At 42.9% G+C, this 18,773-nt stretch overlaps 1 long non-coding RNA gene across 1 annotated transcript in view; it reads right to left on the bottom strand.

The window, feature by feature from the left end:
• Nucleotides 1-17,869: 17,869 nt before the first annotated feature.
• Nucleotides 17,870-18,773, bottom strand: part of 4931419H13Rik (RIKEN cDNA 4931419H13 gene) — a 28,761-nt gene continuing 27,857 nt past the window's right edge. The window contains exons 7-8 of the long non-coding RNA NR_040593.1: nt 18,099-18,148; nt 17,870-18,008 (exon numbers count right to left, since the gene is read on the bottom strand). This is a non-coding gene — a long non-coding RNA (RIKEN cDNA 4931419H13 gene). The remainder of the gene's footprint in view (nt 18,009-18,098; nt 18,149-18,773) is intronic.

The following is an 18,773-nucleotide window of genomic DNA, read 5'->3' as shown; positions in this document are numbered from 1 at the left end:
GTTGCTTTTGGCTACTAGGTTGTTTTCTAGCACACTGTCAGGACTTGTTCTCTGTTGCTTTGTGAAGATGAGTGGAGTGGAAAGACAAAACTGAATTGGGGATGTTTTTCGTCCTTGATGTACCTATGCTACACCCACTCCAGTAGTGACTCGCATGACAGGTCTAGAAACCTGGACCAAGTCCTGAGGCGACAAGTTCATGGAAACTTAGTCTCTTAGAACCGTGGCATCCTGTAAAACGAATGCTCTAATTCTGTCCTTTCGTTAGTCGGGTGTATGGATCAGGCATCTCAGTTTGCCAGATAGAAATCTCAGGGCAAGCTTAGCAAAGTATACTTAGAATCTTCATTACAGTCAGGTATGGCAGACTGCCTATTAGAAGAAAGTTGGTGAGTTCTTCTGACAAATGGAGATTCCCTACAGATACTTAAAAGAGCAGTCAAGTTACTCTCATATGCAAGAATTTACCATGGCCTAGGAAGAAGGGGGGGTGTAGTTTAAGGAGGAACTACAGTATTGCATTATTCATGAAAAGGCCAGCAAGAGCACCCCCTAGTGCAAGCTTTCACAAGGCTCAAAGTTGAAATCCTCTCCTGGCCCCTGTCATTAGCTGACTCTAGGCAGGGCTGCTTTTAATTCTTTACTGTAAACATTGCCTGGTTCCTGCCAGTCCTTTGAAGACATTCCTCTTTTGTGTCAGATAACTTCAATGCACCTTGCCTGCTGTGACAACCTACTTTTTTGTTTTCTTCTGTATACATATATTATATATATGTGTATATATGTATGCATTTCTTCTGAATATATATTATATATATATGATACTAACTTTGACAAAATTACATCCAGATACCACACTCCCTTGTGCCCATGTCTGTCACCCTGCCGACTCCTGCCACCTAACTGAGGCTCGTCCTCGGCATACCTACACTTGACATCTTTTAAAAAATGCCAGCATGGGCCTAGAGAGATGGTTCTCAAGAGCACTTGCTGCTCTTGCAGAGGACACAGGTTCTATTTCCAGCTCCTAACCATTCGTAATCCTGGTTCCAGGGGATTCAATGCCTTGTGGTTGCTGAAGGCATCAGGCACTGCTATGTGCATGACAAACACTCATACACACAAAATAAGGATAAATCTTCCAAAAATAATAAAAATACAGTCAGATTTACTAAGGCTGGGGAAGGGCCTGACGGTGTGCACTTTGAGGTGACCCTGGAGTCCTGGGGGAGGTGGGGGTGGTGCTTGATGCACAGTCGGTATTCTAAGTGACATGGAACCCAGGGAACTTCTTACAGGTGCTGGTCTATAAGAATGTGACAATCACAGGACTTTCTTCTGAAAACTATAAGCATCTTAAAGATCTCTAGTTGACTTTCTTTCTTCTCTTATTACCTTTTCTGTGGAAGTGCGTAACTAGAACTGCATTCTTTCCCAAAGTCCAGAGATCAGGAGTTAACTAACACCCCCCCCCAACACACACACACACACACACACATACACTCTACCTTCATCCCCCAACTCATCAATGGGGAGATGCTGTGTGGTCTAGTCTCATTCCTCTTTAACTTTACCCATCAAATCTTATAGCCCCTGCCTGTCTCTTTATAAACGAAACAAGCAAACAAACAAAGTGTTGAGTGATCAGAGTGTTCCAGTTGTGTTGGTTTGTGTGTTTAGTCACTTTCTTATGAAATTAGTCTGCAATTGGATCGGCACAGAAGATGACTGTGACATAACATCACACACAGTACATTGTTTGACACCCTCCAGCAGGCTCAGAGCAGTCCTGTCCCAGCATGCCAGCATAGCCCATGTCCCAGAACATCCACAGGTCAGCACTGAAGCCCTGGGTCTCCCTTTTATTTTGAAATAAAGGCTTTAAGAAAACGCAATTGAGCCGGGTGTGGTGGTGCACGCCTTTGATCCCAGCACTTGGGAGGCAGAGGCAGGCAGATTTCTGAGTTCGAGGCCAGCCTGGTCTACAAAGTGAGTTCCAGGACAGCCAGGGCTACACAGAGAAACCCTGTCTCAAAAAAAAAAGAAAAGAAAAGAAAAGAAAAGAAAAGAAAAGAAAAGAAAAGAAAAGGCAATTGATACAATCTCTGCCTAGGCTTCCCAGGGCTTTCTTCAAAGAGAACATTCAACATAGCCGTGGGACATGCTTAACACCAAGACATTCATGCTGGCTCAGGACTAGTAACTAAACTTTGCATTAATATTTTTATGTACAGTCATATTTTTGAAGGGAGAGGTAAATATATATCACTCTGAAAAAAGTACCACCACATTCGGGGGGTAGAGATTCACCTTTCTATTTCTCTCTGTCCTTATCTCTTCCCACAAAGAGCCACCATTAATCCCTTCGAGTTCCTCCATCAAAGTGTCTTTAGAGTCCCTCACTCTTCTAGGGCATTTTCCACCTCTCTTGTGGATTTTTCTAAAAGCCTTCCCCCTCTGCACTCTAAATGGCTCCTTTTCCTTTCCTCGTGTGACCAACGTTTGCTGAACACAAGGCCTTCATGCCAGGCTCCTGCTTTAGTGACTTGCGCTGCCAGGAAAAGAAATCTATTGCTTCTGAAAAATTTCTGAAGCCTCAATAAACGGAGCCGACTTCCCATGATGCCTTTACTCCACTCTCTGCTCTGCTCTCGGCCACGCCCTGACCGCAGCTGCCCAGGGCAGACTTGGAGACCCAGCTGCCTGCTGGCTAAGTTTCTCAAATGCCACACATTCCGTGGAACTGGATCCCCACTCCATCAAAATTGTCACACAGGGCTCACTACCCCGCGCCCCCTTCAGTGCTACCCTTAGCTTCTGTGTCTCCCTGTACCCTCTTCCTTCCTCAGTTATTTCAAGGATAATTACAAGGAATCCATCAATGCCCGTATTCTGCTTATGAGAATAAGAATTTAGCTGAAATTCTAAGCCTGGCTGAGTTCTAAAAAATATCACTTACAAAAGGCTGGAGACCAATGCATTTTCTCTTTAAAATCGTTTACCCACCAGGCTGGAGAGACAGCTGGTGGCTACTAAGGTCACTGGCTGCTCTTGCAGAGGGCCTGGGTTCAGTTCCCAGCACCCACATAGCAGCTCGCATACACCTGTAATTCCCTTTCCAGGGGATCAGACTTTCTCTTCTGGCCTCTGTGAATACTATATGGGCATGGTACACAGACTTGTGAACAGGCAAAACACCAGGACACATAAAAATAAACAAACCTTACAAAAACATAGTTTACCTGGGACAAGAACCATTTTGTAAGCTCCTTTTAAAGAGGGGTTCTGGGCCAAGATGGAGTGAATAGATGTGAATAGTATAAGCACTGGTACAGACATCTGGTACAGGGCTCAGTGACATTTAAATGCAATAAGAATGAATTATTAAGTACAATACTCATTTACCTCAGATAGCATAAGCTGTATGAATTACTTGTTTCCTGTTTTCATACTAATACAAGTTAGATCTTAGCATTACACACAAGGAAAATATTGAAAAAGTTCATAATTCCTTGCTACCAGCTGGTGCTCCTGGCTAACTCTCCAAGGTCATTGGCATTCCTTTATAGGGGACAGTGAGCTGGGAATATTTTTAATGTCTCAACAACATGAGATTCTTTGCTTTGTCTGTCCCCTCCGCCCTCCCTCCCTCCTAGGTTGCTGACACATTAGCTACCCTTTCAGTGGCTGAGCATGCAGGAATGAACAGCACAGCAGGTCCCCTGCTGTCAGCGGGATGAGTGCACTGAGCAGATGGAGGCAGAAGAGCCATTGATTAAGAATACTTAATTTTTCAAAGTCATGTTTATTAATCACAACAATTTTTTTTTTTTTTTTTTTTGCTTTTCTGTAATTCCTAAGATGCTTCTGTCCAGATATTTTCACTGTCTCCTCATGTAAGAAGTACCGGCGAGAAGTTATTTCTAATTTGCTGTTCATGTGCCCTTCCTAATAAACTGTGAATGTAATCAGTTGACATTTCTACAGTGCTCAGTATTGAAGCCAGTCTCTGACTGTAATGCTTTCTTTCATTTCTGAGGGCAAAAGCAAAACTCCATACGATACTGCATATCATCATTAAAGAATACTGTTGCAGTTTTTCTCTATACACATCTTCTTTTCTCTAAAATAAACCAGCTACTGATTTGCTTCCAAGGTCATCTGCCTCCTGTCCTTTCTCTCTCTCTCTCTCTCTCTCTCTCTCTCTCTCTCTCTCTCTCTCTCTCTCATGCCAACATTTTGTCTACTTCATAATTGTACTGAGACTTTAAACAGCAATGAATGGGCACAATGAAAGTCGTAGCACCCATTAAGCCATCCAGTCTCTTAATGATTGTGGCAGTCAGAAAATTAGGAGAATTTTTAGTACTTCTTCACTCTATGCCTCCAAATCCTGCTGTGATTTTTACAGATCCTCCCCGCCCCCTCTTCTGAGTTTTAAGTTTCATTTGGAACCATGACTGCCACACCCCAGCTGTGACAAATGCTTGGATTTTGGTTTGGAGCATGGCCAGTCCCAGTTGCTTCCCTAGGGAATCATAGAAGATCCCTTTGCCAGACTTAAAGAAGAGAAGCATAGGAGTCAGACTCAGCAGCAGCCTTTGTCTCAGGTGGCTTTACCATGATCTCCAGGTCACTCATTAGCTTTGCAAAGGCAGGGTCTGGAGAGGTGTCTCAGCAGCTAAAGTTCCTGGTTGCTCTCCCAGAGGGCTAGTGTTCAGTTCCCAGCATCCACGTGGATGCTCACAATTATCTGTGACTCTAGTTCCAAGGGATGCCCTCTTCTGGCCTCCTTGGGTTCCAGGCATCATATGGTACATACTCATACATGCAAGCGAACAATCATATATATGTGTGCATGTGTGTGTGTGTGTATGATGTGTATGTATATATTATACACACACACACATATAATAAAAATAAGTGGTGAAAGTAAAAGAAAAAAAACACTGCATTCTTAGGACCCATGAAATCCCGTTTTTATATTGCTAATGTCCTTTCAGACTTTCTCAAAATTTCTGTGTTTACACAGGAGCCCTCACTGTGCACAAGGCAGTGAACTCAGATTGCATATGAAAACATGGACCCAGCGCTGTGAGCCCTTTCTTATCTTCTAGACAGAAGCATAGTAGAAGATAGACAGAGATTCAGCCCTAAAAATAAAGCTGCCTACCCCTTAAATAAAGGGACAGAGGGCATGGGCAAAACAATTGAAATGGCGAGAATATCCACTAAGAGAATATCCACTGGCTTATGGTTCCCTACCAGAGTTGGAGTGAGTCACATGAGGAAGGGGGCAGGGTGATGTGGAGCCTGGCCTTGGGGAAACAAGGAAAGAGACTGAAAAGGCTCTTTCATTCTCCTGGCAGAGGCAGCCTTGCAGCTGGGGCCCCTACCGCTCTGATGATACCCTGCTGGCTGGTGGCCTCTTGAGAGAGCCTGGTAGAGACTGGTCTTAACCCCAGTCTCTGGTAATGGGGGACGCAGTTTAAAATGACCACCCAGCAAGTCAAGAATATCTAATCGACCTAAATTTTAACTTCACAGCCTGTTTTTTTGAGACCCAGGAGAGTAGCTCCAGGCTATTCACAGTGATAGCAAAACCCGAGTCTGCTCAAATCCCTCGTGTAAAATGGCTTGGTATTTGCATTGAGTCCAAAATTTATTCAGCTGTAGCAGCCATCATCTGAAATTTGATATCTGAAACATTCCAAAAACCCTTAACTTTTTGAGCACTCACTGCTGCCCCAAATGGACTGTGCTTTTTACAAACTCAAAGACTTCATGTAAACCCGAGACTTTCTTGCTGAAAAACTACATTTCCCAGCTTCCCTTGCGGATTATGGAACTCTTATCCACTCTTGTAAGGGTCCTTGTCAGTCTTAACTTTTTTTATCCTCTGCATCCCTTACTGTGGATAAACAGGGTTCCCACCCCAGGTAAGACCAAAACTTTCTTTCTTTGCCTTCATCTTTCTATGGCAGCTTTAATATAATCTTACATATAGTGCCGACGATCCTGGATGAAATCGGAGACTAATAGTGGCTCAAGCCTACTCATAGAAAACCTCCCTGGGTCTCATAGAGCCCTCAACCATGAGCCACATAACATTTTCTTTATTTCTGTCTCTCCTCACTGTCTCCCCCTGACAGTCTGACCTAGGTGGGAGGCCGCACTACTTTCCACCAGAATGTGCACGCAACTTAGCAGAACACTGGATCGAGGTAATGGATTGGAACTAATTCAGAGGTGCCCTGGGTAGGTCTGGAAGCTCACTGGAGACTTCCCACTAGCTGTGAGAAAGATATAAGATACAATTTGCAAAACACATGAAACTCAAGAAGAAGGAAGACCAAAGTGTGGACACTTTGCCCCTTCTTAGAATTGGGAACAAAACACCCATGGAAGGAGTTACAGAGACAAAGTTTGGAGCTGAGACGAAAGGATGGACCATCTAGAGACTGCCATACCTGGGGATCCATCCCATAATCAGCCTCTAAACACTGACAACATTGCATACACTAGCAAGATTTTGCTGAAAGAACCCTGATATAGCTGTCTCTTGTGAGACTAAGCCGGGGCCTAGCAAACACAGAAGTGGATGCTCACAGTCAGCTATTGGATGGATCACAGGGCCCCCAATGGAGGAGATAGAGAAAGTGTCCAAGGAGCTAAAGAGATCTGCAACCCTATAGGTGGAACAACAATATGAACTAACCAGTACCCCCACTCCCCCCCTGGAGCTCCTGTCTCTAGCTGCATATGTATCAGAAGATGGCCTAGTCGGCCATCAATGGAAAAAGAGGCCCATTGGTCGTGCAAACTTTATATGCCTCAGTACAGGGGAACTCCAGGGCCAAGAAGTGAGAGTGGGTGGGTAGGGGAGTGGGGGGGGGTATGGGGGACTTTTGGGATAGCATTGGAAATGTAAATGAAAAAAATACCTAATTAAAAAAATAAAAAAGGCTGCTATGAACAAAAAAAAAAAAAAAGAATTCTAATTCCGGAAATTCTCCCCTGGTCTACCACTTGACTAGCTGAAAGCTCTGAGAACCTTCCACTGGCCCTATGGTTCCTTAACCATGGAACTGTAAGACCCTCTTACTTTTCCAGGCATTTTTGGTCATATCAAGACTTAGAGGATGTTCTCTCTAGGCAACTGGATATTCACCCCTGTTTTTACCTCGACTCTTGGCCCTGACATGGCTTCCAAATCCTCCATTCCAAATAACATACCCTCAGCCTGACTGCAGGCTAATCTAAAAGTTCCCTTTGGGAGACATTATACAGAGTTCATGTGTTCAGCATCCCATCCAAATCTGGCTTCAATATATGTTGGACAAATGGCTATTGCTGGCCCACATTCAGTACTATTGATTTGTTTGTTTGTTTGTTTTTGAGACAGGGTTTCTCTGTGTAGACCTGGCTGTTCTAGAACTCACTCTGTAGACCAGGCTGGCCTCGAACTCAGAAATCCACCTGCCTCAGCCTCCCAAGTGCTGGGATTAAAGACGTGCGCCACCACTGCCCGGCAGAACTATTGATTTTTAATATCTAAACTGGTTTAAGTAACACCACAAGATGAAATGCTAGCACAGTCCAGGGCCCATCCCCCACATAGCTCACACTTCACTTTAATCTTTCTCAAGGCCCTACAACCACTCTAAGAACTGGAATGCCCACCATTCCTGCAGTCCTCCAGACGTACATCTTTGTAATTACTCCTAACTGAGCTAGTATAGAGCCCTTTTGTCTTGGGCCTCTTTGGCCTTTGGTCCACTTGTATTTCATCCTCTCCAAACCTAGAAAATCCTGCTTGTGCTGTTAACAGCTAAGGGGTAAAGGCATGTCAAGTTGTCCATTCAATTTACAGACTCACTCAGACTCATTATGGATATGTAGATCACTGTATTTGGTTTTCCAGGGTGTTAAACGCCATTTGTATATGGAGAATATTGAGAAGTTCTTTCATGGCTGTTTGATTTCACTGAGAAAGGCTGGTTCTGGCGTTAGAGATTGGCCCACCTGCTCCAGACCCAAACATGTTTGTTTAAAAGTTTTTTCCAAAGTCTCTGTGCTGGGTCACATCCTCTGTGGCTGGGAGAAAGAAAACGAGACAGAATGCCCATGAAAAGACACTTCGTCCTTGACAAGGACTAAAAAGTAAACCGTTTCATACAGCGGTCACAAAGGGTAAGGCATCTCATGCGCTGAATATTCTCTACTCTTCCTTGGTTTCATTTACTATTCCTAAAGCTTTGTTAACTTTCTATATTTTAGGACTTGTAAGTTCACTGGGTGTGATTCAAAAGCTCTGTAACAAAATGTTAGCTTAAAATTTATAACAGAAAGGGTTGATAGTAAAAAAAAAATCTATGTATAGATAATCTTAATTTGCTATTGCATATCTTGTATGTAACTTGGATTCAACTCTTGTTTAGGAAAAGGGTGTGTGACTAAACTTGGAGTACCATGTGGCTTGTTGCCATCTTGGCTGATGACCTAGCAGCCATGTGACTCATACACCATCTTTCCTAAGGTTAAAGAAAGAGCTTGCCATGAGATTTCACGACCATCTTAGTTAAGTTGACTGTGATGGTTTATATATGCTTGGCCCAGGGAGTAGCACTATTTGGAGGTGTGGCCTTGTTGGAGTAAGTGTGTCACTATGAGAGTAGGTGTGTCACTGTGGGTGTGGGTTTTTAGTCCCTGATCCTAGCTGCCTGGAAGGCAGTATTCTACTAGCAGCCTTCAGATGAAGATGTAGAACTCTTAGCTTCTCCTGGACCATGCCTGCCTGGATACTGCCATGTTCCCATCTTGATGATGATAATGGACTGAGCCTTTGAACATGTAAGCCAGCCCCAATTAGATGATGTCCTTATAAGAGTTGTGTGGTCTTGGTGTCTGTTCACAGCAGTAAATCTCTAACTAAGACAATGGCCATATGGTATAAGATGATATATGTTACTTTCTCTACATTAAGGAAGCAGCAGCAGGTCTCCAAGGTATTCTGGAGTAGGATGAATTTTTGTGTATGATGATTTTTGTCTTAAGAATAAAAAATAACAGATAAAGACAAAAAAACATACACAAGGTGTCTTAGGGTTTCCATTGCTGTGAGGAGAAACCATGACCAGGGCAACACCTTTAAAGGACAACATTTAATTGAGGCTGGCTTATTGGTTCTGAGGTTCAGTCCATTATCATCATGGCAGGAAGCATGGCAGTATCCAGGCAGGCATGGAGCTGGAGGAGCTGAGAGTTCTACATCTTGTTTCTAAGGCAAACAGGAGAAGATTGGCTTCCATGTGTCTAGGAGGAGGGTCTCAAATCCTGCCCTAGTGTAACACTTCCTCCAACAAGGCCTGATAATGCCACTGCCTGGGCCAAGCACAGTACAACCACCACACACGGTGTATAGAACATAAGACCTAAAACATCCAACAGCGTATGTTTGATGATTAAGGTTTATAAATTCTTAAGTTTGTTTGTTTGTTTGGTTGGTTGGTTTTTCTAACTTTGTTGAACTTCAGGGATTTGGTGAAATTGAGTCATATAAACACCTGACATTTTGCACATTATAAAACAGAAAAATGAGGTTCCCAGTCTTTCTGAGCAATGTATTTATGTTTTAAAATCTATTTTCTAAAATACTGAAAGCTCTTCAATTTAAGAATTATAATTCTTGTACTGGCTTGTTTTGTGTGTCAACTTGACAGAGGTTGGAGTTATCACAGAGAAAGGAGCTTCAGTTGGGGAAGTGCCTCCGTGAGATCCAGCTGTGGGGCATTTTCTCAATTAGTGATCAAGGGGGAGGGCCTTGTAGGTGGTACCATCTCAGAAAGCAAGCTGAACTAGCCAGGGGAAGCAAGCCAGTAAGTAACATCCCTCCATGGCCCCTGCATCAGCTCCTGCTTCCTGACCTATATGAGTTCCAGTCCTGACTTCCTTTGGTAACGAACAGCAATGTGGAAGTGTAAGCTGAATAAACCCTTTCCACCCCAACTTGCTTCTTGGTCATGATGTTTGTGCGGGAATAGAAACCCTGACTAAGACAATTCTTAAGGCTCAAACTCAACAGGGATAAACTTGTAAAATTCTAATCTTATAAAAGGTACAAACTTAATATGAACTGTAAAGATAATTAATATATACAAATTAATGGTCAGTCATGCTAAGTACACATGTAAATTATTTATAGAGAAAAGCTCAAGACTCATCTATATCTCCATTATATAGTCTTTTCTATATATTGTCAAGTTTAAGCCTAAAACAAGTGACTCAAACATCTTTGAAGTAAACTTGAAGTTTGTTTGATGTAAAATAATATTTAAAATTAGGTATAGTTTAAAAAAATGGTTATATAAGATTGAATTCTTGAGTAAAGTGGGTTGAATTTACAATACACTTGCAGGGCAGGAAGTCTCCAGGCTACGGTAGTAAGGTAGTCTCCCTTTGGTGGAACACAAGTTTCCTTGGATGGAGAACAAGTTCCCTTGAGTGGAGCACCATCCCATCAGAGTAAGATGCGGTTAGCCTCATTACAGGACAAGGGTGCATGGGAAATTCCTGCTAGAAGTATATTGTTTTTGCCTCTGGCTGCATAGGCCTGGCCAGCTCTGGCTGTGTAGGTCTGACTGGCTTCCCTCATGTAGACAAAACCAGAAGAAACCTCTTCTTATCTAAAGATGAATTACTCCTCATGTCTCACTTGACAACGAGAGTGATTCTATTGCCCAATAGAGGTTCTCAGAGTCTGCAACCACATCTTAAATGTCTTAAACAACAGAGAGGCAAATAGCAATTACTCTGGCCTGACTGTCTCTCTAACGGATACATAAGGATGTTGTGAACCTACATGCTCGTTCAATTGGTCATGCTGTTTACATTGCCATCCAGTTCTTCCTCCTTAGCAAACGTTAATTACAGCATCCACACCCCAATCACCTGTGTTCTCTGACTGACTGAGGATACCCGATCGTCTGCCAAACTCACAGACTTTGGCAGTAATGTTTGTGGATGTTTTCTAAAAAAATTCCAAAAACCAATATTTGTTAGAGTTCATTTAATGTGGTTATCTTGCTTCACAAATTGTGCCTCTAAACAACCAATATATTTTAAATAGAATGACTTTAAGAATAATGCTTGCTGCTGTCACTATGTAGTGAGATAGAGATTTGTCCATAGGCAGAAAGTAATAAAGACTTGACTTTAGACTTCTTTGCCAATTCAGTCTATGCTACATGTAATTGTCTATTACAGATTTGACATGACTGACTGCTTTCATTTTTCAGCTGTTGGTTGAGTGTATGGAAAGAAAATATGGAGAAATTTTTAAAAGATTCTGGTAATAAAGTTAATTTTAGAAATCTTTGTAAAATGAATCATTTACTCTTGACAAGGCAGACACTGTCTTTGGGAGTGTGCTGTTTTGAATAGGAATAGCCCGAATAGAATCCTGCATTTGAATGTTTGGCCCATAGGGAGCGTCACTACTAAGAGGTGTGGCTTTGTTGGAAGAAGTGTAGGAGTGGGCTTTGAGGTCTCCTATACTCAAAGCTATGCCCAGTGTGTACACAGTCTCCTTGCTACCTACAGATTCAAGATACAGAACTCTCAGCTCCTTCTCTAGCATCACGTCTGCCTGCACAGTGCCATGCTTCCCACCATGAGGATAATAAACTAAACCTCTGAAACCATAAGCTGGCCCCAATTAAATGTTTTTCTATACAAGAGGTGCCATGATCATGGTATCGGCTTCACAGCAATAAAACCCTAACTAAGGCAGGGAGTATACACCTTTTAAATTTGAAATTGAAAATCACTTCTTTTCGGAGAATATGACTTAGATTGAAATTGACTCTTCATGAAGCCTGATGTTTACTATGTAATCTTAGAATATAGGTATAACAATTTGATGTTAACTAAAATATGTATTAAGTTATGTTTTCAAATACTAGATATAGTAATTTAAAGCAATGGTCCTAATTTAATTTATTTTTACCTTAGCAAATTATTTGTAACCAAAAATTGTGCTTTACTTGAGACATATTCTGTTTTTGTTCATTAACTAATAGATGGTATTATGAATACTTGAAACGAATATATAAAGTTCATTATATATAAAAGCAAGGAATACCACTTAGATACCTTATGTTCAAATACATTCTTTGGATACTGACTCTAACTGACTTCTTTACAAAGCTTCCAGGTGCATGTTTCCCATGCTGGAGTCTGGTCTGAGTAAATAGCTAAGGCAGTTACCTCATTCTTCTACAGAACTCTGGTACATGGTTCAGCCAGTTGTGCAATTGCACTTAACCTGCTGTCAATTCTATATTTAACCTTATGTTATATTGATTCATGTTAACCTTGATGAGTAAGTTTTCCTTGTGCGACTTTGTTTCTTACTGTTGTATAGCTATTATTGCCCCTGACGTGTACTCTGGATCTTTGCCAGCCGCTGAGCTCTATCATGGACCTTTGAATGAAACCTCTTTTGAACCTTCCCTTATTGCCCTTCTATCAAGGGCAAGGTACTAAGATTAGCGTCCCCATCCCCTAAAAGCAGTTCAGGGGACCTCTAAAAGAGGACTAGTGGGCCATCTGACACATCTCTTCTTGCCGCTCTGGACATTGCTTTGGGGACTCAGAACTAATTCAGCTGGACTTCTTTGCATCCATTGCCCTCTCCGACTCACCACCTCAGATCAGCTTAATATCCTTCAGGACCAGTTCAACTGCTTGCCAGCTGCAGTACTCCAGGATTAAACAGGACTAGATCTAACCTCTGCTAAGGATGGGATCTTTGCCCTCTTCAAACAACGCTGCTTCCAAGCCAGCAAATCCTAACTGGCTTTAAAGGAGCCTAAAGACACAGAGACAAGGTGAAACTTCCTTCTGGCTCCCTTCCAGTCTGGCTCCCCTCGATCACTCTTTCCCCTCTGCAATCATCATGCTTGCTTTTCTTTTAATGTTTTACTTACTGTCTTTTCATGTCTCAGTTGTTTTTAAAGTGTTTTCCTTTCTGAGTGTCACTCTATACCAAAACTAAATACTCTCACAAAGCTCTTCTTATAGCTCTCACCCTACAACAGCTCCATTTGCTCCTGGCACACGAGCAGAAAAGACCTTTTAGATGCTGTGGAGAAACTGACTAAAAGGAACCTTCCTCCCTTCCATGCCAGGCCTGACACAGTTCTTCACATCAGCCCTCTGGTTCCACCTCTTCCCTTCCTTTGATGCTCTGTAGCTGCCTGCTACTTCTGCTAGCTCATTGTGGTCCAACAGTCCTGGCAATGGAACCAGACACTGTCACCCTGAATCAACTCGATGTCTACTTTCTCTCACTGACCCAGTCTGCCTCTCCTACCTCTGCTCCTCCCCCTCCACCAACCTTTCCAGAAAATTCTCTCAGTTCTCCACCGTAGCCAGATCGTCTGCTTACAGCCCTCTAATAATCATGTTCCAAGTCCCTCCAGGAAGAACATAGACAGCAATGGCCTGATCCATCACAGCTCATCAAGTCAAGCCTCTCCCCTGCTTCTTGACCTGAGGAACCCCTCTTCATTGGACTCAGAACTACACCCTCTGACATAAACCCTCCCCTCGTCAGCAGAAAACAGCTATAATGCCCCTGCCCTGCAAACTTTATCCCCTGTTAGTTAGGAATGATAGTTTCTTGCTGAAAGACTACACTTCCCAGCTGCCCTTGCAGACTAGGGAAGTTCTTTCTGTCCCTATGAGGGTCCTGTCTATCTTCTTCTATAGGCATTTTGGCCATCTGCATACATGGGTTACAAAAGTGACCCTCACAGCAAACATGTTCCCTCCTAAGGTCAAATCAAGCCCCTTTTGCTTTAAGTCATCTACCAAACCTGCATTCAGCCTGTTGTATATAAATCTGTATATAAAATTTTAGTAAAATTAACTTTCAAACTTGGTTCCTATTCTGTACAAATTTCCCCAAGGCTGTATGGATATGTTTTGCATACTTCATTGATCAGCATAAAACCATGCAAAAAAAAAGCCCTGTATATGTTGTTGTATAGTGCAGTGAAGGTCTTTTGACCCACAGGTTGATAAATTTATAGATATAGACACTCAGACAGGGGCGTTCAGGCCAACAGTAAGCAGAAGCAACTGACAGAATCAAAGAAAACATCTGCTGTCCTGGCCTGCAGAGGGCAGAATGAACCCAGGAAAAGACAGAGATGAAGACAGAGATGAAGCAGAGGGTTACTCTCAGACTCTACACAGCCTGCCTCCCTGTAGCCAAACACCAGGCATTCTCGATTTTTTCATCTCTACCCCTTCCTAATCTCCAATACCAATTTTAGTACTTGGTGTCATTTGAGGCTTCTTTCGGGGAGACTTGTGCCAAATCTCTAAAGCTTGCTCTAAGCTACTGGGGGATTGCATCATTGTTCAGAAGACAGACATATGCCAGGCTCACTCCCAGCATGAGACTGCCTTCCAGGGCGCCTGTGTCCTTTTTTTCTGGATGATGATTCTAGGGCGATGCTTTCAGGAGAGAGTGGATTTGGGGAGGAACTTCCAGAACTCATAAATACTTACCATGCTTTTGCATTTTCTCAGGAGAGTTCCCTTCCTCAGAAGCAGAAAGCTGGCTCCGAGTTCAGCCTGCAGCAGTTTAGCTGTGGCCTACAGCATGTCTATTTTGGTTTTGTGTTTCTTCACAGATTGCTTCCTTCAGGCACATGTCAGGCTTCACTTAAGGCTCCGAGCTTCTAGAAGGCCCGAGCGCCCATGAGGCAGCTGAGGGGCGGGTTTGATGGGTGATGTTTCCCAGGCAGAACCATGTCCTCCTGTGCCAGCCTCTGTGCCACTGTGTTTTTATGTCCTTGGTTTTAATAGGAGTGTAATGATAGTGACCCACTACCTCATCTTCCCATTCTCTTGCTTTCTCCTGCTTCATTTCATGCATCTGGCCTACCTGGATTCTGTGACGTGGACCAGGGTCTAAATTGTGGGTCAGGTTTTGGTCAGAGACCCTATCTCAAAGAGTAAGGTAGGATGCAACTGAGGAAGGCACCCAACATTGACACACACACACACACACACACATACACACTGCTACAACTTGCCTACATCCACATGTACAAAGAAATACACCATACATATATGTGTACACATAAGCACAAGCATGTGCGCACACACACACTCAGAGAGAGAGGGGGAGAGGGAGAGGGAGAGGGAGGGGGAGGGGGAGAGGGAGACTCCAGGTTCAGCAAAGGACCTAGTCTCAAAAGAGAAATTATCAACCTCTGGCTTCTACATATTCACACACATGTACACACCCTACAAACACATACAGGGAAACTAACAAACTTTCCTCCATATCTTGTTTCTATGTGTTTCTCAAGTACAGACAAACATTTCTATAGAACCTAGCTTGCTGACACAGAGAGGCCTGGCTTGCTTCACCACATTTCAAGTTGTCAATATCCAATGTCATCTTTGTAGAATATAGACCTCATTGTGCCTTTGCTTAAGAATCTTCTTTGATCTCTTGGGGCCTAAAGATCAAGATTCCAAAATGTGGCATCCATGTCTTCTCACATGAAATCCCAGCCAATCTTGGTTCTGTCTCCCATGCTTCCATGCCCAATACCACCCCAGACTACCACACTCATTCCTTTCCAAGGTCCCACAGTCAAGGGAGGCCTGGCTCCTTAGTGCCTTCTCTTTCCCCTCTGGCATTCCTGCACACCTCTTTGTAAGTCAGACTCATCAGCCTTCCCAGAACTTGCTAAAGAACATCTCCTCTGTGACATTTTTCTCAATCCTTCCAGGCAGCCTCCATCTTTTCTTGTTCACGTTCTGTGGTTGGCATCTGTTGAGTGCTTCCTGGGGCTCAGTGTATTCAGATGGAACATCTAGGTCTGCTTGAGAGGATAACAAGCTGATCACGAGGTCATGGAATCAGGGCTGCTGGCACCTCTTTGTCACTCTGCCATTTCATGCTGTCTTAAACAAGCTGTCACTTTGTTTCCGTCTTAGGGCATTTGCAGTGACTTCCTTGGCTTCATGACCTCAGTGGGAACATTAGATTCTTCTAAGTACCTCCTCTGACCACTGAATCCAAACAGCTCTCTGGTTATACTGTTTTCTCTCTCTCTCTCTCTCTCCCTCTCTCTCTCTCTCTCTCTCTCTCTCTCTCTCTCTCTCTCTCTCTCTCTCTCTCTCTCTCTCTCTCTCGTGTGTGTGTGTGTGTGTGTGTGTGTGTGTGTGTACGTGCGCGCAAGAGAAGGGGGGACTTATCATTTCATTTTGAGAAAGCTAATTTTTTTCTCTTCCCCAATGAAATGCTCAGAAGTCTTCTGCCAAAATTCCTCAGCCACCTTAAGCCAGGAAGACAATAGCTATATATTTTTTAACCCCATTAGACTAGAATACTTGACTTCTAATTATTACTGAAATATAATTGAAATTTATAACATGTCAAGAGTATTTCCTTTTAATAGAACTTCTTGAAATGTAGAAAGGGAATAGAATAAAGAATTCCAGGCAGTTCCCCCAAAAGACTTATTAACTGTGTTTTGATCCTTGTCAATTAAAATGCCCAGACGCCCAGTGCCTCTTATTCAAATCTGAAGCACTGCGGTTTGATCTGTTTTATCCTGTTTAAAGAATGTCAGAGTTTAACCCCCATGGAGGGGAATGAGAGGATGGACGTTTAATGTGAGTGTTCTGTGCAGGAGGAGCCTTCCAGGGAGGCCCATGTGTGGATGCATTTGCCGGGAGCAATCCAGAACTTCTAAAATCTCCATTACTCTCTTTGGCTCTCTAGTTGTGCCCTTTGCCAACGTCTCTCCCTCCCGAGTCTGGTGACTGACAGATGGTCCTTCTCTGAATGCATCTGGCTTGGGTCTGATCCTACAGGGGCTTTCCTGCTGCACCACCACGAGCACTGAGGGCGTGTGTGGTGCATCTCCTATGCCTTATGTTTGTTCCCAAGATGCCCTGGATATGGTTATCACAGTTGTAGAAAGCAGGTTGGGGGACACTGCTTGGAAACTATTTACATTCAAAGGGGTGGGTTATAACATTTACCATCTGTTTTGTCATGTGAAAGGTGAATAAAACTTTCAGGTCATCTCGATAAATATTTCATGAGGCTATTGGCTGGAGATAACTACAGCTTGATCTAGTGACATGTCTTCATTTCAGGGATGAGAATGGTTGGAACCAAGTGGCCTGATCCCTCCCTCCCTTCCCATCCCAAGACAATTGAATTTCAATGCGGCTTCATAAACAGTTGCTATGAAACAAATCAGACTATAATAGGATTTTTCATTATTAATGAGTAACAAGCCATCATATGTTCCCTTGGAGAAGGCATTGCCTTCTGAGGAAAATATGCAAATAATGAAAGTATCCTTCATGTGATTAAGTATCCTAAGTGCCCTGACATCTCAAATATTTGTTTAGAGTAATTTATTATGAGTAGGAAATGAGCCTAGGTTCATTTGGAAATGATAGTTAGGAAACAGCAGGGATAGGGAGACCGACCTCCTTTTCCGGTCTGTCTGCCTTCTGCAGATGTTGACTCTACCGTGTCCTCCAGGTGCGTAGTTGGTCACATTGATACACAAATGCAGATTGTCTTGGGCTTACTTTCCTTTCTATTCTTGGAGTTTATAATTTGTCTGTATTTAAATTTGTACTGACCTTGCTGGGCGAGATGGCACACGCCTTTAATCCCAGCACACACTGGGGAGGCAGAGACAGGTAGATCTCTGAATTTATGGGCAGTCTGCTCTACATACTGAGTTACGAGACAGCTAGCTAGCACAACATAAAGAGACCCTGTCTCAACAAGCAAACAAAACTCATTGACTCTGGGTGCTTTGAAAACTCTAATTTCAGAAGTTGTTTGAAGTTAGGCAGCAGGACAAGCTCCAAGGAAATCCATCTTCTGCCTTTCAGGACCAAGAGTCTGTCTGATCCTTTCTCTCTGATACAATTTCCTACACGGACCCCTACGATTAAAACATAGGTAAAGCGATAAAGCGAATTCCTTTTTAGGTTGTAGCCCAGCGTGTCTTTCCAGAATAGAATTGCCTTCTCACCTTTTCTCTTTCTGAAGCTGTGCCAGGAAGTGCAAGCAATGGCGAGAGTCCTGAAATCAAATGCATATTAATGTGTTAACATTGGCTTAGTGAATCAGAGGGCACTGGGGAAATCAGTTTTATATTCTTTCTTATAGAAAAAAATTCAATTTTCTTTCAGGGTTGGCTACATGAATTGGAGATTTGGCTCTAAGGGTTTTGGGAAGAGGTAAATTTGATTATTACATTTGGATCTATTGTGAGGATGTTGGTCCAAGAAGGAGATGATGAACAGAGTCCGCACTTCATTGTTAATGCTTCAATAGAGCTGCGTAAAGCAAGACAATCTCTGTGTGGTGTAGCACTTCCCAGGAGCAGGGAAGATAGAATCAAGTATCCTTTGAGTTTGTACTATTTGAAGAATTGGGGGGGGGGGCGTTCCAATGAAATTCTAGACTTTTTCTTAAAAACAAAGTTAATTAGTCAATTTCCAACTTCTCTATGTCTCAATAGCTGAAAACCAAGTTTTATTAAAACTCTTGCTTTCTCTGGGTGAAAGACTCTGGCTTGATGTAAGATCTATTGTCTGATGTCTCAGATTTTGCAGGTTTTCATTAAGGAAATGACAGCTGAAACACTATGAGGACTCCAGTGCAAGGTTATTCACTAAGTCCCAACCATAAAGCTCCTCCCAGA

Source organism: Mus musculus, chromosome 3, assembly GCF_000001635.26.
Source record: "Mus musculus strain C57BL/6J chromosome 3, GRCm38.p6 C57BL/6J".
In the NCBI taxonomy this organism is placed as follows: domain Eukaryota; kingdom Metazoa; phylum Chordata; class Mammalia; order Rodentia; family Muridae; genus Mus; species Mus musculus.
Note: the sequence above shows the minus strand (reverse complement) of the source record. Positions and strands in the feature narration are given on the sequence as shown.